This window comes from Bidens hawaiensis, unplaced genomic scaffold (genome assembly GCF_021521415.1).
Source record: "Bidens hawaiensis isolate Kalapana, Puna unplaced genomic scaffold, B.hawaiensis_p1.1 tig00018317_1, whole genome shotgun sequence".
Taxonomy (NCBI): Eukaryota; Viridiplantae; Streptophyta; class Magnoliopsida; order Asterales; family Asteraceae; genus Bidens; species Bidens hawaiensis.
The window spans coordinates 33292-58500 of NW_027492769.1; the positions used below are offsets into that span (position 1 = coordinate 33292).

At 41.5% G+C, this 25209-nt stretch overlaps 2 pseudogenes; both read right to left on the bottom strand.

Annotated features, from left to right (window-relative positions):
* Positions 1-6200: 6200 nt before the first annotated feature.
* LOC143555810 (protein RTF1 homolog pseudogene) lies at positions 6201-8217 on the bottom strand (annotated as a pseudogene).
* A 3683-nt stretch (positions 8218-11900) lies between these two features.
* On the bottom strand, positions 11901-13955 carry LOC143555806 (protein RTF1 homolog pseudogene; annotated as a pseudogene).
* Between the last annotated feature and the right edge of the window lie 11254 nt (positions 13956-25209).

Consider the following 25209-nt stretch of genomic DNA (forward strand, 5'->3'; position numbering starts at 1 on the left):
CGAAAGGGAGCAGAGGTATAGAGTTACGATTGGTGATTTAGGATTTAGAGTTGGAGTGATGATAGGTGATGATTGTATTAGATAGGTTAGGGATCAGGTATCGGAAGGAGGAGATAAAAAGAATGGTACTCGTCGGATATCCTTTTGAGATGTTATGACCCGTGTAAGGGTTAAACAGGTTAAAAACGGGCTAAATCAATGAGAGCTCTCATTTTAGAAGGGGTGAGGAGCGACATGGGAGCGACACGTAGGATTTTATAGTAGACAATTATACATTGTGTATATATATATAGGGGGAGGATCAAGAGAAAAATCATATTTAGATTAAAAACTCCTAAAGAATTATTTTTAATTAAAAATAAAAAAATATTTTTAAATTTCTGTTTTTGCCATTATTTTTATATTTTCTTACCATTAACTCGAAAAAAAATAAAAAAATTAAAAAATTAAAAAAATTAAAAAAAGCCCGTTGTAATGCACATACGTATTACTGTGCGAAACTGTTGTATTACAAATTTGTATTACTATGTATTTTTAAGTTCAATAGTGTTTAATTGTATATATTCAATACTTGTGTATTGTATATGTGTAGAAGTGTTGTATTATATGCAAAAATAATAATAATAAAATAAAAGTCAATCTAGTGCACATGTGCGTTAATGTTGTATTACACATACGTACTAACGTGTATTCGATGTGCGTATTAGTCTTATATTGCATATATACAATAGTATGTATCAAATATGTGCAATAGTGTTGTATTCTATGCAATACAACACTTTTGCATATATGCAATGCACACTATTACACATGTGTACTACATCGACGAGGATACCGAGATGATTTTTTTTTGAACCAATAACAACATATAAGAATAATGAAAAAAAAAGAAACTTCAAAAAAATTTAAAAAAAAAGGTTAAAAATAATTTTGTAAGAGTTTTTAAGTTTTCTCTTTAAGAGGAGTTTTCACTTGATCCCACCCATATATATATATATATATATATATATATATAACAACGCTTAAAAATTGAAAATAGAACCCTAATATGGTCAGAGATCAGTGGTCTAACATCAAATCAAACCAAAACAGTAAACCAATTCAATAGTCCGGCCACCGGTCTGGAGTTGATAACTACAAAAAATGGTGATGATCCTTTTGACAAATTGAAACCGCTAAAGAGAATCATGAACATTCTTTTGGCGAAGTGTGGTCGACCAAGATACCAATACGATGCATGCGTACGGAATACAGCTCCACCAAAACTTTTTGAATACCCCTATTTAGTACCATGGCGAGGCCTAGGTCTCGGTGACAAGAGCCAAAAGGTGGTTTGTCCAACGATCCTCTACCGATCATTCTTCCGCCAATACCACTGTTTCCTACCGTCCTATGCCGCCAACCCATATTTGTGTCATTCAAATAGCTAAACCACCCGCCAGCATTCCGCTGTCAAGCTCAAAACTTCCAACCACAAAAACAAGTTAAATGATCCACCTATATCAAAATGTTCAACACCAACCATGTTTTCATCAACGTCTCATTCTGAATCTAAACCATCCACTACCAAGATTACATTAAATAACGATCCTCATGTATCAACAACTTTTCTAGGTATTGCTTCCACCCTCTGTCTTCAACGTCAAATTCTCAATCCCATAACTATCAAGAAACCATGAGTGTGTTTCGAATGATCTCAGCATAGTGTACAGTCATGAACGCTATTCTCACCTAATACCTTCGCATGCCGGCCTCCTATTCCTACCCACCCAACTTCCCTACCGGTACCCCGCCTCTCCCCACACACCATGATCATCCAAATTCTTGGTTTGATTTGTGTCGTGCAAATTCTTGTTCGTTAATGGATTTATGTCATGTTGAATGTAGTGAAAATTTGTGTTCATTAATCATGTTGTGTCATGTTAAATGTAGTCAAAATTCATGTTTATTAATCGATTTTGTGTCATGTTGAATGTTGTGAAACTTCTTGCTCAATTTGTATCATGTTGAATGTAGTGAAAATTCTTGTTCATTAATCATTTTGTCATATGTTTCAACAATCGAAAGTATCAGAAGAAACATCAATCACTCCCGTTTGGATCGGAGTAAGTGCTCTATGGTGATGAAAAAGAACATAACCACACATCGTCTTCTTTGTCTCGTCTCAGATCTACAAAATAGAAACACCCCTTAGAAGGGGCCAGAGACCGGAGTCTTTGAACCAACCTCTGATGCTCAAGTCAATATTGGATTCACCATTGCTACATGTGTATGTAATAGAGAAACACAGTAGGTGTAGAGAATATAGAGAGTGAACCACCTGCTCCATGTTATCTATGAGCCCTCATTTTATAGGAGTGTTGTGGGCTTAACCCTAATGGGCCTCTTCTATCTTGGGCTTGCCAAGATTGGTTCGCATGGGCTAGGTTTAACCCATTGTATTTTAGTCCATTTAGGAGGGTACCTATACAACTTATAAGTTTATCTAGTTCGGTATGATGTAGCCCAAGCTATATAATGCTAGACTAATCACTTGTTTTTCTCTATATGATGGTCCCTATTAGCTCAGAAGTTTTAAGATTGGATTTACCCGATGATAGGTATTTTAATCATGGATGCATGGTCTACATGAGAACTTGATTATGTTGGCAAGTGCTACTCGTTTATACATAGAAGACGCGAAGTCTGGATAATATACTTGAGTGTGTTAACAGGTCTCATGAAGTCCCGGTTTTTTGACTTTAGATTTCTAGTGTGGTGTGTTGCAAAATAAAAAAAATGTGATGAGCAACACTATATCGATGTGACATGAGTGCTATCTTCACTAGCCATACACCATGCTAACATAAAAGTGACATCTTCAGCAACATCTCATTTATTGCTTCTTGATTGTTTTCCAGTATATTGTGAGGTTTGAAGATTTTTAGTCAGGGAACTTGACTCGGAGTTGATAACTGCATGGAGTTTTCGTAGTATTGGGTAGTCAAATCATCTTCAAAATCTCCAAGATTCAGGTAAAAGTTTCAAGGTTCCATGAAATACGAAAAAGAAAAGGAAATTAAAGATAAGAGAATCAAGAGTGGAGATGAAAATACATCGATTTAAATAATATATATGCCAAACCTATTAGTCACGTGTCAAGATTTATTAAAAAGAAATACCACAATCCAAGGTTGGGTGTGTGAAACGGTCGTGGATGCCATATGACGACCAACTCAAATATTAGGTTGAAGATGGCAGTGGTCCAAAACTTAATATATATCGGTTTTTTTACCTCTACTCAATTAAATAATATTTTTTATTTTTTCTGATTAATCAATAGTGAACCCCTTCATAGAATGAACTAGTTGTTAGTTCCCTGCGCATTGCGCCAGGGGACTCGTTTATATAGGGTGGAAGCATGTTTGGCCCCAACTATAAGAAAGTACACTAAAAGACTAACATTACAGCATTTACCTGAAGAATTTGGTATTCTGTAATTAGTACTACTAAGATTAAAGCATGACAAAAAAATTACTGGAAAAATACTTTTGATTCAATGAAACACAGCTAGAAGTTCAATGAAACGCCCTCTTTCGATTCAATGAGCACTGCTAAAAATTCGTTGCCAGCAAACGTCCTGCACAAATTGAGAATGCAAGAACCGATGGGGCTTACATATTTGGTTGTGCTATAAAATGACATAAATTTACCAATTCGTCATTTACAATTGAACTCCCAACCGCATTGTTCACATCCTCCAAAATGCAGCTACAAAAAGTTAAGAAGCCAGAAAATGTCATTACCTTGTTAAAACCCATATATAAAATGAAATATCCAGTAATACTAAATGTAATTAAAATGAACACATTGAACTTAAACTTTTATAATGTCCAGATTTCATGTCCTTACGTATGCAATAGATTTTATTCCTAACTTTCGTTTACAAAATCAACGCCTCAATGACACCACAAATACCTTCCGTTAACTTCTTCATAGTCTATAAATACTTGATTTTGGTATATTTAAGGAATGAACATCTTGGTTCACGTGAAAACAACTATAATGAAAACATATACGGGTCACAGCAGATATTTCAAGTAAATGGGTCGGTTTTGGTTGGGCCGCAAATACCTTATGTTCATGAATTCTGGAAATTGGATTTGGGAAGCATTGAACTCCAATCTATTCATGTCAAATCAATTATGGATGTAATACCACTTGTCTAACAAGTAACAACCATCAAGAACTAACTATAAATAATGCTATGAAAGACAAAAACCTTTAAATAAAGTTCCACATAATTAACAAATATTAGACAGCCACTAAAAAACAAAATGCACATAATATAGTTTATGTAAAACAGTTTAGTAGTTTATCTTTATTAATCTATGCGGTTCAAACACCCGAACACCAAATACTCATTGTAGACTGCAAATAACAGACACTTAAATGCTTTATTTGAAAATGATTCAACGTAAAACAATAACAATGATTGAAAAGTTTAAGAAATTCTCACCTGGTCAAATTTCTCTTTGAAATCCACGGTTTCTTTCCACACCTCTTCCTCTTTGTTGCTTTCAGCATTTATACAAAATATACCCTCCACTAAAAACATCCAATTTATCTACATTAAACACAAACATCCAATTTATCTACACTAAAAATACATTGAATTTTTATGTACATACCTTGAGACCCTCCTTGCGTGTACAATCTTTCCTGCATTAGTAAAAGAATTGTAGGGACATTGTTGCCTCTTGAATCATAAGAGCATTGTATTGATTCTGCTGACACTAAATTTTCAAAACCATGACTCTAAAACAAACATTGCAACCCACGCTCATGAAGTTGACTACTGAAATGACAAATCATACATTAAAAATAATTAACGTGTGGTTGTTAGCCAAGGCTCAATTACGGTACACAGCTGCAACATAGGTTACCACGCCGGAAACCGGAGCATCATCACAACCATAAATCATAGAGAACATTGATAGATTCATCAACAAACATCGATATTTGCTAGCCACCACAAAACCCTCAACTTCCACCAAAAATGATAAGAAAATCAAATTTGTATACAAATGAATATACGATTAGCAACTATCAAATGATATTCAAAAATTTTACCTGGGCTTGTTAACCGAGGCTCAGGTCCGGTACGGCTGCAACATACGTTGCCGCGTTAGAGACCGGAGCATCATCATAGCCATAAACCATAGAGAAAATTGCAACCCCATAAGTCAAAGCAACAACCAAGACATCTACACCTTGCAAATTAACCGAAATTCATTCAACATGCAGCATCCTTCAAATAAGGTACTAACTGACCAGTTTGTATATTAACAATTACAACTTTGTTAAGAAGTCAGTGGTCACAGGACCATTTACCGGGCCAGCATCAAAGCGAGACCACCGATGCCATGTCGGGTTCGATTCTAAAACTCCATTTCTCTCTATAGATCTCTTCACCACCATCACCACTTCTAGTGTTCCGGTCTACAATTGGTGAGAGAGAGAGAGAGAGGCTAGGATGGAGACAGGTGGCCGGAAACCAAATCCGCCACCACTCCATCACCTCCTATGATTCCTGAATCAAACTCGACAACGATGATTGAGGCAGAAATGCCATGAGAAACCTTAAGTTTAACAGCCACGTAACAACCTCCAATTTTACTGCCATACCCGTCAGAAAACAAAGAGACAAAATCCAAATCCGAATCCATACCCATACCAGACCACTACACCACTGCCACCTAGGTTTCGAATCAAATCCGACAACAGCAGGCAACAGAAACGATGAACGGCATGGAGAGCTCTGCAGGCGCAAGTGGATTTGGACGAAAGCAATGCCGATAAGTTACCGTTAACGTTAATAGGAAGAGAGAGAAGATGAAGATGAGATGAATGGGTAGCGTAATAATCACTGATACCTAGCAAGACATTGTACAGATAAAGATTCTCGATGTACAACTAAAAAGCACAATAAGCAGTATGTACAAACCACCACTTATGCACAAAGTCTCCCATAAATGTTAGGTCCCTAAAATTTCACCTCGTCGAGGAAATGGAATTCAATGACTCAAGAACTCAGTGCAAATTTGCTTGTCAAAAGACTCAAAACTCAAAACTAGCAAAGCAGACCCGCAAACACCCCTAAACTCGAAAATATAATTGACTGCTAAGAAAAACGGAATCAAATAATACACATATACCAATCATGTAAACTTATTTTAAGTTTTAACATATATTAAACATAGATTAAGTCATCAAAACACTGTTAAGATTGTTCAAACAACATAAAAAAGCACAAATATGGGAATTAAAACGGTAGCTGCATACTCCAAGAAGCAACTTCTAAAGCAAACCCCTTCGTCTCTTGTAATCACTAACCGACAGAGTCAACGCATGCCTCCTCCCATCGTTCTCAGGAACCTGACACCCAACCGTTGCCTCTATCCTCTGTTTCCGAGCCATAAACCCAGCTTGAACCCCGTGGGGCCCACCAAACTTCTGAAGCGCTGCCAATGAAATCAGCAGGTCAAAGTCATGCAACATGTTTGACTCGGTACCTTGATCAGGCGCATTAGTATCCACCAACTTCCCTGCATCAGCAGCCGCCTCCAATGCAGCTGCTGTAGCCACCATTCCGGCTTTGGGCCCCACCCCCGCACCCGTCTGAGCATCCCCTCCATTAGCTTCACCCGCACCCGCCTCGCCCGGCTTTGAAACATAATAATTCCTTGACCGAGTCCACCTTCTAGAAAACGGGTCATAACCCGCTTCACCAGCCTTTAAACCCGTGTTCACCGGCTTCATTTCAGAAGCATTCTTCAAATTCTCGACCCGATTCTTTCGGTTCATTTCTGCAAGTCTTATTGCTTTCTTATCTTTCATTTGACCTTGTCTAGAAGCTTCTAGTTCTAGAAGCTTTGCTTTAATCTTTTCAACTTCCACGTCATCATGCCTCATTTGAGCCACTTCCATGTCTCTCCGTAACCGATCTTTCTCAGCCGCAACGTTTAACGGTCTTCTTATAGTTGACTTTTTCTCTTGCAACATTTGCTTCACGGTTTCTGCTGAGTACACAAACGAGTTTGTTTTTTCAATTGCTTCTCGTTTTTCCATCGCCTCTTCTTTACTAGGCATTCGTCCACCGTGGCGATCAACCTCTCGCATCAGCTGCTCAAACTCTTCTTTGAGAGGCGGCGAGTCGGATATCATAGCCATCTGCCACCTGGCAGCCGAACTCTCGTTTCCCCAAACAACGTTTAGATATTTATGAGTCATCTTGTTTTCTAACTTATATTGTCGGTCAGGGTCCGCTGCATCCACGTTTCTGACTATGCAGAGGCGGTAAATCGGGCCCGATTTTGACTTTCCGATCCCGACACGCACGAAGCAACCGATAATCAACTCTTCAAAAAACGGCTCCGTAAACCATTTTGCCAATTTTGACCTGCGTATCGTGATTCCTTTAACATCCTCGTACTTAAGATCCGGGGAATCGTTTGCAGATTTGTTGTCATCACTGTCCTCATCTTCACTCTGGTTCCCACTATCAGCACGGATTGATGCGATTTCCTTGGGTATGACTGGTAAGTCAGTATCTCTACGTTTCAAATGAGGCTGTGGTTCTTGCTGGCGTTTCTCTTTATTGCGGAGGAGTTTCTTCAAACCATTATTTCTAGCTGACTGGCCAGCTGACCGGGAAGAAGATCGTAGGTTAACAGTGTGAAGCGGGCTGTCTTTTCTTGACTGGCTTGGCTTTTCTTTCTGTTTCTGCATACTGTTCTTCAAAACCTTATCATTTCTCTTGGTTGCACGGTCATGTAATATCATCTCTCTCTTAAGCTCTGACATTTTTGCAAGGCGTTTTCTGTCTTCTTCACCTTTGTAAAGATCACTTCCAACTGAGTCGTCATCACTGTCACGTTCATGATCATACCCTTCACCTCCATCTCCATCATCATCGTCTTCATCATCTTCACGGCTGCTGCTTTGTTCATCATCATGTTCTGCGGGATCCAGTCTTTTCTTCAATGGAACTTGTGAAGCAGAAGGCTTTCTGCCTGCATACGCATGGTCATCCTCGGAGTCATCATCTCTTGAATCATTTCCATCATCAGAATATGAACCCCTACGCCGTCTTCTAGATGGCGGGGGAGTACGGTTTCTTCCTGCTGCTTCTAGAAGCATCTCATCTAAGTCCGCCATGTTTCCTGCATATTAATTATGTAGCAATTCATTTAGTAACTGAAATATAACTACTTCAACCTTAGACAAAACCACAACCTTCTCTATATTATTATGCATCATATGAACTGATATAACTACTTCATCGTTACATAAAACCACAACATTTTCTATATTATTATGCATCATTTTAACTGATTAACTACTTCATCCTTACCTAGAAACACAGCATTTTCTATATTATTATGCATCATTTTAACTGATTAACAACTTCATCCTTACTTAAAAATACGCATCATAGTGAAACAACAAGTTCATCCTTACATAAAACGACAACCTTTACTATATTATTATGCATCATATTAACTGTGATGTCTACTTCATCCGTACAAAACCACATCACATTCTATACTATTATGCATCATATTAGCTGAGACAACTACTTCATCCATACATAAAACCACAAACTTTTCTCTCTTATTATGCATCGTGTTAACTGAAATAACTACTTCATTCTTGTTGTTTCAGGCCCAAGTTAACACAAACAATTCATGTACTTGAACACGCAATAATTTACTTGACACTTTCTGAACTTCAAAGGAATTACAATTAAAATAAAGCTGCTGAATCTCAAAATACATTTAGTTTCTACTCCTAGTTATCAAGAAAAACATAAATAAATACATGCTAAAATAAACCCATGATCACCCTAAATTCAGTTAACAACTTGCAATGTTCAAATTCTCATAATCCCTCTTCCAAAAGACTTGGTCATCTCTTAGACTAATTCAATATCATGACCCGTTTACTACTCGGTGACCCATAAAAACAAAACTGGTAACCGAATTAGCCCGCACTCGACCCGCAACATCAAAGATTAATCCAATTGATAAAGCCACAGCATTTTCTACCTACAACATTTTGCAAAAGGGGGAAAGGACCAATCCGACTGCACAAAAGGGGCGGCAACTATTGAAACTAACCGAGCCTGACACAAAAAAAAAAAGAAAAAAAATTGGTTGACTAACAAGACTCATTTAAAAACGTGTTGGGTTCGGGTTGACTAACATGACCCGTTTACATAAACGGGTCGTTCCAGGTTGACTGGAATTTGTGTGCGGGTTACGGGTTGAAATCTTAGACTCAGGTTCAGGTTGTGCATTTCAACCTGCTAACCCGACACGATTGATACCCCATTAACATTCATTCGAAATTGCATACCAACAGCAACCAAAATTTCACCAGAATGATTATTATGTAAATCGAAACATAGCAAAACCCTAGATCTTCCAACCGGTTACTACTTAGGGCTCAAATAATTCAAATTAAGGCCGATGAAACTTACATTTACCAACCGAATACAATAATCGAAGGCCAAATTACAAGAAAAAGAAAAGTATCGACGATTAATTATGATTATGAATGAGTTAGGGTTTAGAGTTGAAGAAGCTATACCTTGTGTTCTGTGTGTGTCAATAGAACGGACCGGCGCCGGAGTAAAATCGCAGATGGGTTTGATCGTAAAGTTATATTCACAAAATTTTGAAACCCTAGTTGGGACAAGTTATTACTTATGATAAAAAAAAATATATATATATATATATATATATATATATATATATATATATATATTACATTGCTGCATTGTTTCAATTCAGGAAAAACAAGATTATTATGTTGTGATGCGCACAAAATCGGAAAAAGCCGAGAAAAACAAAAAACCAAATTTCGGTTTTTTGTTTATGTGAAAAAACGAAAAACTTAATCTTTGATTTTCGGTTAGGCTTTTGCCAAGAACCGTATCAAACTGTGCTACGCACAACCTAAGGTTGTGTTCTCGCGCACATTGCGGCGGGTTTGTGTTTTTGTTTTTTAAGAGCTAATGGATATACTGTTAGTTTTCCAGTTCATGACACACGATAACAAAAGATAAAGTAAATATGTATGTCCGTTAATCAACATCGGTTTCATCGTGTTAATTAAAAGTTCAGTAAGCTGATTTATGAATTGACCTTCATTATGTTCAACTCACACAATTACCCTCTTTTATCTGTCACAAAACTATACCATAAACTAATCAGTAAGAAAATCTAACTCGTTTAAATCCACACCTTAAACTATTTAACAATCAAACTGTTGAATTCCAAAATTTCAATTGGATCAAACATTCAAACTAATTTCTAATAAATGTGATGTTCCATCATTTATACCTGTTTTACATGAATATTTTTATAAGCTTTTGATCATTGTTATGGGAAAAATACTACCTAAATCGTTCATATTTGATAAATACAGGTTTTCGACCCTTAAGAATGAAAAGTAGTGGATAAACGGTGAAGATTTGAAGATTTCATGATTTGCTGAAGACTAAGAACGGGCCTGCCTACTCATGCATGGATGGGCTTTGCTCCCAAAGTCAAAGTAGCCAAAGTCAGCAAAAGTCAAAGTTTGACCTAGAAGCCGTGCACGGGCGTGCCCACCTTGTCAAGGGCATGCATAAGTCAAGACAAACTCAAAGGATGACAAAACTGACAAGCCCTTACAACAAGTATCAAGAAAAGGACATGCACGGTCGTGCATGCCTTGGCAAAGCCGTGTCTCCAAGCCAAGGGACCAGACTTGCAGAGAAGGACACAATACACATATTGAAGAAGGGACAAGAACGACGTGCAGGGCCGTTCATCCCTTGGCATGGTCGTCCATATTTGGTGACCTTTGGCTATAAGAGAGGACCTCTTCCAACATATTTACCATTCATGTTTTCACACTTCTACTCAAATTCTTTCATTTTTAGGGCATGTGAACAACCTTTAGGGATCGCTCCATAAATGTGCACAACTGCTAAAATAAAATAAATAAGATAAGGGTAAAGAAACTAGTGAATTCACCCAACATGGTAATTCTAGGCTAAATTAATTGTGTTGCTTGGGTGAAGATGGAATTTAGTAGGAATTAATTGTTTATTTTTAGTAAAGTGATGGTTTATGTTCTTGAGAAATTTTCTACTCATTTTTATTGGTTAATGAAACATTTATTTTGATGATTTAGTCGTTGGTTTTGTGAGTGATTTTTTTTGTAGAAAATGGTGTGAAGCTTGTTAGTGTACCCATGATGTGTAAAAACCCATACACTATCCTTGAGAACCCATGTGTAGAGATTGTTTCATTTTGTGGAGTTGTAAAGTTATACAATTTGTGATTAATCCTCGTCTACAAGCTACATTTTTACTTAATAATTCAATAATAAAGGCTTAGTATCTTAGGCCAGGTTTCATGGCAACAAAGCCACATTTAGGAGGGTACCTATACAACTTATAATTCCATCTAGTTCGGTATGATGTAGCCCAAGCTAATTATGCCGGACTAATAACTTGTTTTTGTCTGCATGATGGTCCCTATTAGCTCGGGAGTTTTAAGATTGAATTTACCTGATGATAGGTATTTTAATCGTGGATGCATGATCTGCACGGGAACTTGATTATGTTGGCAAGTGCTACTCGTTTATACATAGAAGACGCGAAATCTGGATAATATACTTAAGTGTGTTAACAGGTCTCATGAAGTCCCAGTTTTTGACTTTAGATTTCTAATGCGGTGTGTTGTAAAATAAAAAAAATGTGATGTGCAACACTATATCGATGTGACATGAGTGCTATCATTACTAGCTATACACCACGCTGACATAAAAGTGACATCTTTTGCAACATCTCATTTATTGTTCAAACAACATAAAAAAGCACAAATATGGGAATTAAAACGGTAGCTGCATACACCAGCAAGCAACTTCTAAAGCAAACCCCTTCGTCTCTTGTAATCACTAACCGACAGAGTCAATGCATGCCTCCTCCCATTGTTCTCAGGAACCTGACACCCAACCGTCGCCTCTATCCTCTGTTTCCGAGCCATAAACCCAGCTTGAACCCCGTGGGGCCCACCAAACTTCTAAAGCGCTGCCAATGAAATCGGCAGGTCAAAATCATGCAACATGTTTGACTCGGTACCTTGATCAGGCGCATTAGTATCCACCAACTTCCCTGCATCAGCAGCCGTCTCCAATGCAGCTGCAGTAGCCACCATTCCGGCTTTGGGCCCCACCCCTGCACCAGTCTGCGCATCCCCTCCATTAGCTTCACCCGCACCCGCCTTGCCCGGCTTGGAAACATAATAATTCCTTGACCGAGTCCACCTTCTAGAAAACGGGTTGTAACCCGCTTCACCAGCCTTTAAACCCGTGTTAACCGGCTTCATTTCAGAAGCATTCTTGAAATTCTCGACCCGATTCTTTCGGTTCATTTCTGCAAGTCTTATTGCTTATCTTTCATTTGACCTTGTCTAGAAGCTTCTAGTTCTAGAAGCTTTGCTTTAATCTTTTCAACTTCCACGTCATCATGCCTCATTTGAGCCACTTCCATGTCTCTCCGTAACCGATCTTTCTCAGCCGCAACGTTTAACAGTCTTCTTATAGTTGACTTTTTCTCTTGCAACATTTGCTTCACGGTTTCTGCTGAGTACCCAAACGAGTTTGTTTTTTCAATCGCTTCTCGTTTTTCCATCGCCTCTTCTTTACTAGGCATTCGTCCACCGTGGCGATCAACCTCTCGCATCAGCTGCTCAAACTCTTCTTTGAGAGGCGGCGAGTCGGATATCATAGCCATCTGCCACCTGGCAGCCGAACTCTCGTTTCCCCAAACAACGTTTAGATATTTATGAGTCATCTTGTTTTCTAACTTCTATTGTCGGTCGGGGTCCGCTGCATCCATGTTTCTGACTATGCAGAGGCGGTAAATCGGGCCCATTTTGACTTTCCGATCCCGACACGCACGAAGCAACCGATAATCAACTCTTCAAAAAATGGCTCCATAAACCATTTTGCCAATTTTGACCTGCGTATCGTGATTCCTTTGATGTCCTCGTATGCAAGAGCTGAGGACTCGTTTGAATTTTCATCCTCACTGTTGCCCATTTCACCTGCTGAGTTATCAACGTCACTCTGTGTCCCACTACTAGCATGCTTTGATGTGTATTCCTTCGGTATGACTGCTGAATCAGTATATCTACGTTTTGGATGAGCCTCTGGATCTTGCTGGCGTTGCTTCTTCTTGCGGATTACATCCAATGCGTCTCCTTTTGCAGCTGCTGCAGCTGGGGCCGGGTAGGATAATAACGTACTCGGTTGCCCGTGTGAGGTGGGCTGTCTTTTCTTGACTGGTTTGATTTTTCTTTCTGTTTCTTTATGTTGTCCTTCAAATTTTTATCATTTTGAACGGTCAGCTAGCTCCATCTCTCTGTCAAGCTCTGACATTTTTGCAAGACGTTTTCTGTCTTCTTCACCTTTGTAAAGATCACTTCCAACTGAGTCATCATCACTGTCACGTTGATGATCATACCTATCATCATCGTCATCATCATCTCCATCATCATCACGGCTGCTGCTGTGTTCATCATCATGTTCTGCAGGATCCAGTCTTTTCTTCAATGGAACTTGTGAAGCAGAAGGCTTTCTGCCTGCATACGCACGATCATCATCCGAGTCATCATCTCTTGAATCACTTCCATCATCAGAATATGAACCTTTACGCCGCCTTCTAGATGGCGGTGGAGAATGCTGGTTTCTTCCTGTTACTCCTGCTGCTTCCAGAAGCATCTCATCCAAATCTGCCATGTTTCCTGCATATTATGTAGCAACTCATTTAGTAACTGAAATAACTACCTCAACCTTATATAAAACCCAAACCATGTATATATCATAATGCATCATATTAACTGATATAACTACTTCATCCTAACATAAAACCACCCCATTTTATATATTATTATGCATCATATTAACTGATAAATCTCCTTTATCCTTCCATAAAAACACAACAATATTACGCATCATATTGAAATAACTATTTCATCCTTACATAAAAGTATAAAACCACAACCTTTTATATATTATTATGCATCATATTAACTGTAATAGCTACTTCATCCTTACAAAAACCACAACATTTTCTATATTATTATGCACCGTATTAACTGAGATAACCACTTCATCCATACATAAAACCACAAACTTTTCTCTCTTATTATGCATCATATTAACTGAAATAACTACTTCATTCTTGTTGGTTCAGGCCCAAGTTAACACAAACAATTCACATACTTGAACACACAATTTACTTGACACTTTCTGAACTTCAAAGGAATTACAATTAAAATAAAGCCGCTGAATGTTAAAATATGTTTACCTGCTACTCCTATTTATAACGAAAAACACATGCTGAAATAAACCCATGATCTCCCTAAATTCAGTTAATGACTTGCAACGTTCATACTCCCATGATCTCCTCCAAAAGACTTGACTTATTCAATATCATGACCCGCTTGCTATTCGGTGACATATTTAAACAAAACCGGCAACTGACTTTACCCGTACTTGACCCGTAACATCAAGATTTATCCAACAATTCTTAGATAAAACTGAAGAGGTATGCACCCGCCTTAACATCGAGCGGGGCGGGTCAACCCACAAGATATAGACAAGAGGCTTGAAATCAGGATGTCATGAAGACACAAAGCCAAAACCTATGCGCGTGGCGCATATCACATATGCTCACGTATCACATATGCTCACGCATATCACACATGCTCACGCATATCACACATGCTCACGCATCACACATGCTCACGCATCACATATGCTCACGCATATCACATGCTTACGCATAACACATCTGCGCATGAAACATCTGCGCGTGAGAATAAAGAGAAGACCTTGCGCATCCCCAGGATAGGCGCATAAAGGCCGCGCGTAAGCGACACATAACAAATGAGACAACAGTCTAATCCAAATCAGGATAAGGACAACCATGATTGTACTCATCAGACAACCTTCCAGAAGGTATCTTTTAAGGAATAAAGAATGTGCTGATGTTGACAGCTGCCAATGAAGGGTGGACAACTCAGCAAAACCCATGTGCCACCACGTGATGGCACATGGGTCAGGTAAAATACTTTGGTCAGAGAATAATCAATGAAAAAGCACCAGGTGTCCTAAGTACACGTGGCGCGAAGCAATAGGAGGAGGCCAAAAAGGCCCTAATTAGGTCTGAGCCCAATCATTGGAAACCCTAATACTATAAATACCACACCACCTCCACAGTTGGGGTCAGGCAAGAAAATATATTCCAAGCCCTTACTCATTTTCACATTCTTATCTTCTCCTACAATATCTTATTCTCACACCGGAGGGTTACCCCAAAGAGGACCCCTCTGTCCCTTTATGAGGGGTAAGCTCACGGTGCTGTTCGTTTTGTAGGTGGAAGAACTCGTATCTCGGAAAACCATCGGTGATATAGCACACTCATACCCGAAGAAACGTTGATCGTATACAAGGTAAGTCGATCCACGCTTCTTCATTGGCGCCATCACCTGTTACAACGGCAACAAAACCACTACTTCATTAATTTTCTCTCTGAAAATCTTCACCATGGTTTCCGGTGTTCAAAACAACGATCAAGTTCTGGAGGATAATGAGCTTGAGGATGTTAATGAGGGACATCAGGTTCTGAGGGTTACCCCAAAGAGGACCCCTCTGTCCCTTTATGAGGGGTAAGCTCACGGTGCTGTTCGTTTTGTAGGTGGAAGAACTCGTATCTCGGAAAACCATCGGTGATATAGCACACTCATACCCGAAGAAACGTTGATCGTATACAAGGTAAGTCGATCCACGCTTCTTCATTGGCGCCATCACCTGTTACAACGGCAACAAAACCACTACTTCATTAATTTTCTCTCTGAAAATCTTCACCACCAGTAACCATCCCTTCAACACAACACCTCATGATCAAACTGAAACTCCCCCAGACGATCTCACGTTCCAAAATCTGACTGGTACAAAACAAAAAGGACCAATGGACCCGGAAGTTGAAACCAATGACCCTAAAGAATGGCTCATAAACGAACAACGGCGTCTAATGGACAAATACAATGAGTTGGTAAAACACAAAAAGTTAGCCGATTTAACACAAAGGCTCGCATTTGATAAACAAACCATTCAGGGAACAGCAAAAAAGACGCGCGCGCTGGAAGACGGTGATTCTGTTCACACCGAACAAGCTGATATTAGTGATGAGGAAGAGGTGCACAGCATGAAGAAGACGCGAGATACTCATGCAGGAGGTTCACAGCTTCGCGCACACATGCACATAGCACCTGGAGCCAAAGCTGATATGGATTTATACACACCATACAACCCACAAGCGAAAGCGCAAGTGGACGTAACCACACCATATAGGCCAGCCATCTTGGTAAAACATTCAAAATTCACTGAGCGCATTGCAAAGGCTCCCATTCAACACAAAACCAAGATGCCAAGTGGTTTAGGCAAGTACGATGGTACAACAGATCCAGATGATTTCTTACAAGGTTTTATAACACTGGAAACTTAGAAAGCTGGACGATGCCAACATGGTGTCACATGTTTGCTCGCTGCCTCACGGGTGCAGCGCGTGTCTGGTTCGAAAGCTTGCCGACAGGACAAATCGATGGGTTCGAAGAGCTATTGGAAAAGTTCCAGGCTCACTTTATACAGCAGCGCAGACACACGCGCGACCCTGATGACATCATGCACTGCGTACGCAGAAATGATAAAACCATTGAAGACTACATAACTCGTTTCAATCAGGAATCTCTTGCAATTGGAGGCATCACTGAACAACTCTTGCGCGTGGCCTTTATACAAGGTGCGCGCAGTGATCAACTCCGCAGAGCTCTCGTGAGCAGAGAAGGCATGCCAACCGCTTGGGCTAAGCTTATGGAAGCATCGCGAGTCTTCGCGCGAAATGAAAAACAAATTGCCCAAGACAGAGCAAGAGATAAAGGGCATCGAACAGAAGCACCACGCAACAATGAAAGGAGGGGCAAACAAAACTCCGTATGGTCCAGGTTGCAACAAACCAATTATTCTCCCGCAGAAAAGCAAGCGCAACAAAGTTCACCCCCACCCCAAAAAGACATTCTTAATCGCGGAGAAGGTGACAAGAAGGAAGGTGGCAGAGAGCCTAACAGACCTCTACCAAGAATATGGACTCCCCTCACCAAAACGCCTTCGCAAGTGTTAAGCACAGAGAATGTCCAGTTTAAAAGCCCCAGGCCATTACTCCATAAGGGACCACCGAACAGTGGCAAATATTGTGAATTTCACAAATCCACAGGGCACAACACCGATGCATGCTATCATTTGAATGATGCAATCAAAAAGGATGTGAAATCAGGCAAGTTGGCTCACCTGGTAAAAAATCCAAGACCAGAGAATGAACAACCAGACGGAGCCTCAGCCAGTAAAAAATTCAAAAGAATCTGTGTAGCTGAAGGAGAAAGCAAGGGCAAAGATCGAGGAAGAGAAGCGCGCAAATCCAAGGGGATTGGCGCGAGCAACAAGTAATCTTTCCAAGAATCAGAGGAGGCCCGTCTATCAGCAGTCCTCTAGTCATCACTGCACACATCGCTCATTATGAGGTGTCAAGAGTCCTGGTGGACACCGGTAGTGAGTCAGACATCATGTATGAGCAATGTTTCAGGAAGTTGGATCCAGAAGACCAAGCAAGGCTCGAAGTTGTGAGTGCACCAATCTCGGGTGTCTCAAACGAAATTATTCACCCCCTAGGTTAGATACAATTCGAACTAACTATGGGGGATGAGAAGCACAAGCGAGCTGAAATTGTCAACTTCCTGGTCTTGCCCACCACTTCATGCCATAGTATGATCTTGGGTAGAGGAACGATTGCCCAATTCAACGCCATACCGTCACCAGCGCATGGCGCGTTGGGGTTCCCAACACCAACAGGAGTAACATTTGTGTATCGAGATCATTTATGCGTAGTAACAAGTATACCTCGAGAAGGGAGAATGAAGCTTCCAGTGGCAAACAACGCGCCAGAGGAATGGATTCTCAACCCAAAATTCCCAGAACAGACAATCACAATCGGAGCTACGATATCAGATGACACAAGAGTGAGAATGAAAAGATTGCTCACAACGTATATGTCAGTCTTCGCGTGGCAACATTCTGATATGACTGGGGTTCCGCGAGACTTGGCGCAGCACTCTCTCAACACATTCAAGTCTGTAGAGCCAATTGCTCAAAAGAAAAGAGTCACGGGAGACGAGAAGGCAAAGGCCATGAATGAGCAAGTAGAAGATCTACTGCGCGCGAATATCATTCGCCCAATACGATACCAAACATGGGTAGCCAATCCTGTGATGGTAAGGAAGAGCAATGGGTCATGGAGAATGTGTATTGATTTCAAGGACCTCAACAAGTCGTGTCCAAAAGATTGTTACCCCCTCCCAAACATTGACATGAAAGTGGACTCTGTGGTGCCATTTAAGCTCAAATGTTTCCTGGATGCCTATAAGGGCTATCACCAAATTCAAATGGCACCACAGGATGAAGACAAGACTGCTTTCAGAACTGACAAGGGTGTTTTCTGTTACACAAAAATGCCCTTTGGTTTGAAGAATGCAGGAGCCACTTACCAAAGACTCATGGACGCAATTTTCAACGAGCAGATTGGAAAAAACTTAGAAGTCTACGTGGATGATTTGGTGATTAAAAGCAGGGAGGAAAAACAAATGCTCAAAGACATCGAAGAAACCCTTCGGCGCCTAAAGGAAATAAACATGAAGCTCAACCCGAGCAAATGCACATTCGGCATGGAAGAAGGGAAATTTCTCGGCGTAATGGTCACCAAGGATGGTTTCATGGTGAACCCAGAAAAGGTGGAGGCTATCCTCGGCATGCCCTCACCATCCACCATGAAGGAAGTTCAAAAGTTGAATGGTAGATTGGTATCAATTAACAGGTTTCTAGCAAACCATGCAAGCAAATCTACCCCATTCATTAACACATTGAGAAATTGCTTAAAGAAAAGCCAATTCAAGTGGACGCCTGAGGCCGAGCAAGCTTTCAATGAGATAAAGGAATGTCTGATAAATCTGCCTACGCTCACAGCTCCACTACCTGGTGAAACTTTAACGTTGTACCTGTCAGCAGGAGAGCGCGCCATTGGCGCAGTATTATTGGTGGATCGCAAGGGAATCCAAACACCAATTTATTATGTAAGTCGGGTGCTGACAGATCCTGAGACGCGCTACATCATAGAAAAGTTAGTTTTATCACTAACGAATGCGTCGCACAAGCTTCACAGATATTTCAATGGTCATCCTATTGAAGTCCTGACTGATTACAACATCCAGCAAGTCTTGCGACGTCCCGCGCTCTCAGGAAGGCTGACAAAATGGGCGCTGGAATTAGGGGAGCACACGATCACCTATAAGCCCCGTCCAGCAATCAAGGGACAAGTCTTAGCTGATTTCATCGCAGAAATCCCTGAAGGAAAAGTCGAAGAGGCTTAGCGCGAAGTAGACCCTCCGCAAGCCAATAATGAAGAAAACGTTTGGAGATTATTCACTGATGGAGCTTCAAACAACGAAGGGTCCGGCGCAGGCCTTAAACTGGTGGATCCAGAAAATCATGAGTATACTTACGCAATCAGGTTGGATTTCAAGAGCACCAACAATGAAGCTGAGTATGAAGCCCTGCTGGCTGGTTTGCGCATCGCACTCTAGTAAAGAGTTAAAAAGCTAGAGGCTCATGTAGATTCATACCTGGTAGCAGCACAACTCAATGGCCTTTATGATGCCAAGGAGAACACCATGCCTCTGTATCTAGAGCAGGCGAAGAAACTCACCGAACAATTTGACTCTTTCAGAATCATACACATTCCGCGCAGTGAAAATAAGTCTGCCGACGCGCTAAGCAAGATGGCATCAACCAGCTTCGATCATTTTGGCAAAGATGTCAGGGTGGAAGTAATCAGCAACCCGTCAGTGGGAGCGAAGTCTGTCCGTGTAATTCATACAACACCTTCATCATGGATAACTCCAATAATGGAATTCTTGAAGGAGGGAAAGGTACCAGACGATCGCGCACAGGCGAGGAAGATAAGACACAAGTCGCAGAACTACGAACTGCTTGATGGTACGTTATATCGACGCTCTTATCTTGGACCGCTCATGAAATGCCTAGACGCTGAGGAAGCAAGCTATGTGATCAGAGAGATACACGAAGGAATCTGTGGAATACATGCTGGCCCGCGCATGGTGGTTGCCAAGGCAATGAACGCAGGTTACTATTGGCCAGGCATGTACTTGGACCCGTTAAAAGAAATCCAAAAATGCAAAGCGTGTCAGAGCTATGCGCCAAACACCATGCGGCCAAAGAACAACTTGATTCCGGTGACCTCTGCATGGCCTTTCCACAAGTGGGCAATCGATATTGTGGGTCCCTTACCACAAGCGCCAGGGCGAGTAAAGTTTTTGGTAGTGGCAGTAGACTATTTCACAAAATGGGTTGAAGCCAAGCCACTGGCAAAAATCACAGCTGAGGCAATGAAGCAATTTATTTGGAGCCACATCGTATGCCGTTTTGGCCTGCCCATGGAAATCGTGAGCGACAATGGCAAACAATTCACTGACAGGAAGATATCCAGTTGGCTCAAGGAATTGCGCATCAACCAGGTCTTCACTTCAGTATACCACCCTCAAGGGAATGCCCAAGTGGAACGCGCGAACCAAAGCTTGCTGAATGGGCTGAAGAAAGGGTTGGAGGGAGAGTCCCATGCATGGGTCGAGGAGTTACCCAATGTCCTGTGGGCGCACAGGACATTAAGCAAAACCAGCAATGGCGAGTCCCCGTTCAGCCTAACCTATGGAACGGAGGCTATGATTCCAGCAGAGATTGGATGCCCATCCTATAGAGTGCTCATGATGAGTAAGACGGATAACGAGCGCGAAAGGAGGTTGGATCTCAATTTACTTGAAGGACGCAGAGAGGTGGCTATTATCAGTGAAGCCAAATACAATAGAAAAATACTACAATCAGCGCGTGAAAAAATGCCACTTCAAGAAGAATGATTTTGTCCTTCGGAACAATGAAGCTAGTCGCGCAATACCTCGGGGAAAGATGTCTCCCAACTGGGAGGGACCTTATCAAGTCTCGGAAGAATTGGGAAAAGGCGCATACGCTTTAAAAGATTTAAATGGAAAGAAGATCCCGCGCACATGGAACGCAGCACAACTTAGAAAATGTTTCATGTAAAAGTTGTCAAGTTTGTAATCAAGGCTTTTTAAGCCATTATGAATAATGATACGCGCTATTTTCTCTTAATATGCGTTCTATTACCTTTTGCATACATGTTTCACACTTCCCTTTATTAATTTTGAGCAATATGACAACATTGTATTGACATCAAACTAAAAATAAAACAAAGTAAAACATACATGCGCGAGCTTCAAGCTCAAACGCGTTAACGGGTTTTAACTCTAAAACGTCAGGGCCTTAGCCCAATAATATGAGCCTTAGCTCAGGGCCTTAGCCCAATAATATGAGCCTTAGCTCAAATTACTCATAGCATCCATCCTACGTATTGCGCAGCTGGACCATAAAAATACCTAAGCACTACTAAGGCAAAGCACATGCCAAAGCATAGTTGTTAGGGTCTCAGGTCGGGGCCGCGCATGGGATTATAACGGATATAAGCAGAGTAACACATACTGACACGTAAAGGCTAAAAAACTCATTCATAATTCCCAATAATAAATGCACGATAACGTCGCGCAAAAGAGGAATAATGAAATGCTAAGGCACATGTCAGCATATTCAGAATATTGCAAAATAACTTGAAATATGACAACTGTTAAGGATTAAGTAAAAATAATTTCCTTACAACCTTGTTCAAGTTTCAATGTGTAAGCATACCCTATATTCAACAAGCACACGCATGCAATAAAAGAGATGAATTGGGAATGCGCAAGATGCGAATAAGGGAAAAACAAAATTTTATTCCGAAACTTAGAAGTTTACAAATTTACAAATGATGAGGTAAAAACTACAAAAAAAAAAAAAAAAAAACAGGAAGGGCTTTTCAAGTCTCTATATCAATATCAGCCTCTTCATCTTCCTCATCATTATTTCCTCACTCAGCATCTGGCGCAGCCCGCTCCTCGTCATCTCCAAACTTACCATAATCAAGCTGTTCGTCTTGAATATAGTCGTCTTCTGTCATGACAGCGTCAGGAGTAGGTCCTTTGGCCACGCCAGAGCCGCTGGCAGAGGTAGCATTGCCCGCGCCATCATCACTGCCACCAGTCCCTTCACATTCATCAAGTAATTTCTTTAACGCGCCAAGATCGGGCTGGTCAGCAAGCGCGGCTATCTGCAAGTCACAAGGAACAGTATGAGTACAAAAGATTATGAAAATAAGTCAAGTAAACTCATTAAGGTTAAAATACCTGCTCAAGGATAGGAATTGGAGTATTCAAGTACTTCTCCCCCACCTCAGCCATGTCAGCGCAGATAACGTCGAGCTGATAAGGGTAGTCGAATGGATTCTTTAGCATGCCATATTCATAACCATCCTTAAACCCTTCAGCCCGACCCACCAAGCGCGACGCTGCATTACAATCCATCACAAGGGTCTGAAACTCGTCTAAGTATTTCATCGCATAAGCGCAACGAGTCACACCCTGTGAAATCAGCCATTGACGATCCTGCGCGAGGGAAGAAACAGACGTCTCAAGAGCAGGGATTTGAGAGTTTAACAACTCAACAGTTTCCTTGGCTTGTTTTAGCTCTTCTTTGTCAGACGCTGCTGCCGCCAAGGCTTCATTCTTTTCCGCTCGCGCAGCATCGAGCTCTTTCTTCAGGCGCGCAACCTCACTCTCCAATAAAGATTTGTCAGTATTAACCTGCGCAATAGTTTGGTCACGCGCCTCTGCTTCCAACTCCAGGTCACGCGCTCGACGTGCGTACTTGGCCGCATCTGCCTCTGCCGCTTGCAGCTTCTCCCGCGCAGCTTGCAGCTCAAGCCCGCACTTCACAAAAGCAGCGTTGGCACTTGCCCGGTTCTCGCTAAGTTCTGCTTGGAGTTTCTCAGCCCTCTCTCGGGCATCAGAAAGATTCCAAGCAGAAACCTTAGCCTCTTGCTTGGCATCCGCAAGGGCATCACGTACCTTTATATAATCATTGCGAAGCTCTTGGGAGGCAGCAAAAAACGAAGACCCAGCAAAAAGGTGGTCATTCAGCAAGTCCACGCGAGCGCGATCCTCTTGAAACCTTCTTTCAGCTGGAGGAACAGAGTGAGCCCAAAAGTCTTCACATACGCCCAAGGATTGAAATGAGCTCTCTTCAGTGATATTCCAGCTCGGGCGGTATATGTGATCGGCTTCCTGCAAACACAAAGCAACGCAAAGAAACGTTTAGTCATCTAAACACTAATTTGGAAGTCTGCACAGCGGAGCAAAATAAGCTTATACCTGAGGAGAACCGGCAGAAAGATTAGCGCCAGCTGATGAGCTCCTGCCTGCCCCATGAGAAAAAGGCTGCGTCACAAAATCTCGTGGCGCTATAGGGCTTGCGCGGACACCATCAGAACCTTCAGAATTAACCTCCTCATCATCCTCTAGAACAGGTCTCTTCTCCTGCGACTTGGAAGAATCAAAAATAGTCTCACGAGGAGGGCTGCGCGCAGGAGGAGGTGAGGGAGGTCTTGACGCTGTTAGAGTAGCGCGAAAAATAGTCTCCTGCTCCTTAGTGATCCCAATGAGGGGAGATTCAGTACTTGTAGGAGCATGAGCAGAACTAGCGGCGCCAGCGCTAGTGGTACCACCAGCAGCTTGTGTGCCAGCTATAATTCCTATGAAAAAACCAACAAGGAGAAATGATTCATGACTTGAACTAAAGGAAAAAATCAGACAATCAAAGCACAATATATACCTTGGCGTACCGCAGTCCGCGAATTAAGCATCGCCATGAAGTCCATTTTCTCCCTTTTTGAGGGCAAAACAGAGGACTTCAAAACAATTTTCGGCATAGCCTTGGCACCTTGCTGCGCTTGAGGTTGAGCCACCCATGTTGCCGGCTCTACAAACATTTGAGTGAACAAAGCTTCATTAATAACTCTATCGGAATCACGCTCATAAAAACCACAAAATATAAACAAAGTATACCTGTTGGAGAAGACGAAACAGCAGGCGCAGCGCCGCTTCCGTGGTCCGCCGCGCGCAGGGATGAGGTGGCGGCACCATACCTCGTGTGGACTGGAGGACTGCCCACACCTTGAGGCAAAGAAGACGAAGAAAACTTGGAGGTAAAACCCTTGGTTTTCTCAAGTCCCTTCGCTTGATAGGAGGAAGATTCTGGGCAACAGAGGCATCATCTTTTTTCTGTTTTTTACCGGCCCCTGCGCCAGTTTTGCCTTTAGCCTTGCGCTTGAGTTTTTGCGCTTCAGCTTCTTCCTCCTCCACTTCCTCTTCCACAAGCTCCAACTCATAATTAGCGAGCGCATCTACAATACGCGCAACAGAAATGTTAAAACCAAATTTGGTATTCTAAGCGCCTAAGCACAAATACAAAAGCTTACCAGGTGCATCGCTGTCAAAGCAAAACTCTAAGTTAACAGGAATAAACATATCGTCAAAACGATCAGGAAAGGCGGGTTCCCCAGGGTTCAGCGCAGCAGATCCACCCTCCATATGCTCGTCATAGGCGGCGTGGATGTATTCCTTGCTTTCTGCATAAAACAAGACAAGTGATATCAGCAAAACGAATTATACTCGCGCAAAATTAATGCAATGAACAAACAACCCACCTGAGCCATCAACATGGATGACAGGCTCAGTCTCGCTGTCAGTCCATCTCTTGCTCATACCAACCCCCACCAACGCTTCCTCGCAAATATTCTTGGCGGGGGATGGTTCAGCAGATAACTTCTTAACCCATGTGCCCGTTGGGTTCTTGAGGACATTGTCATCCGCGGGGGCAAAAGCGATCGCGCGCATAGTCATGCGGATTGGAATCACACCAGCCTTGATGTAGAAAAACTTCTCAGTCCAGTCATGAAGGCTCTAAAATGTGACAGTACAACATCTAACCTTCTGACTGCGCGGAGTAAACGAAAACCAAGAATCTTGAACTTTTGGTTTA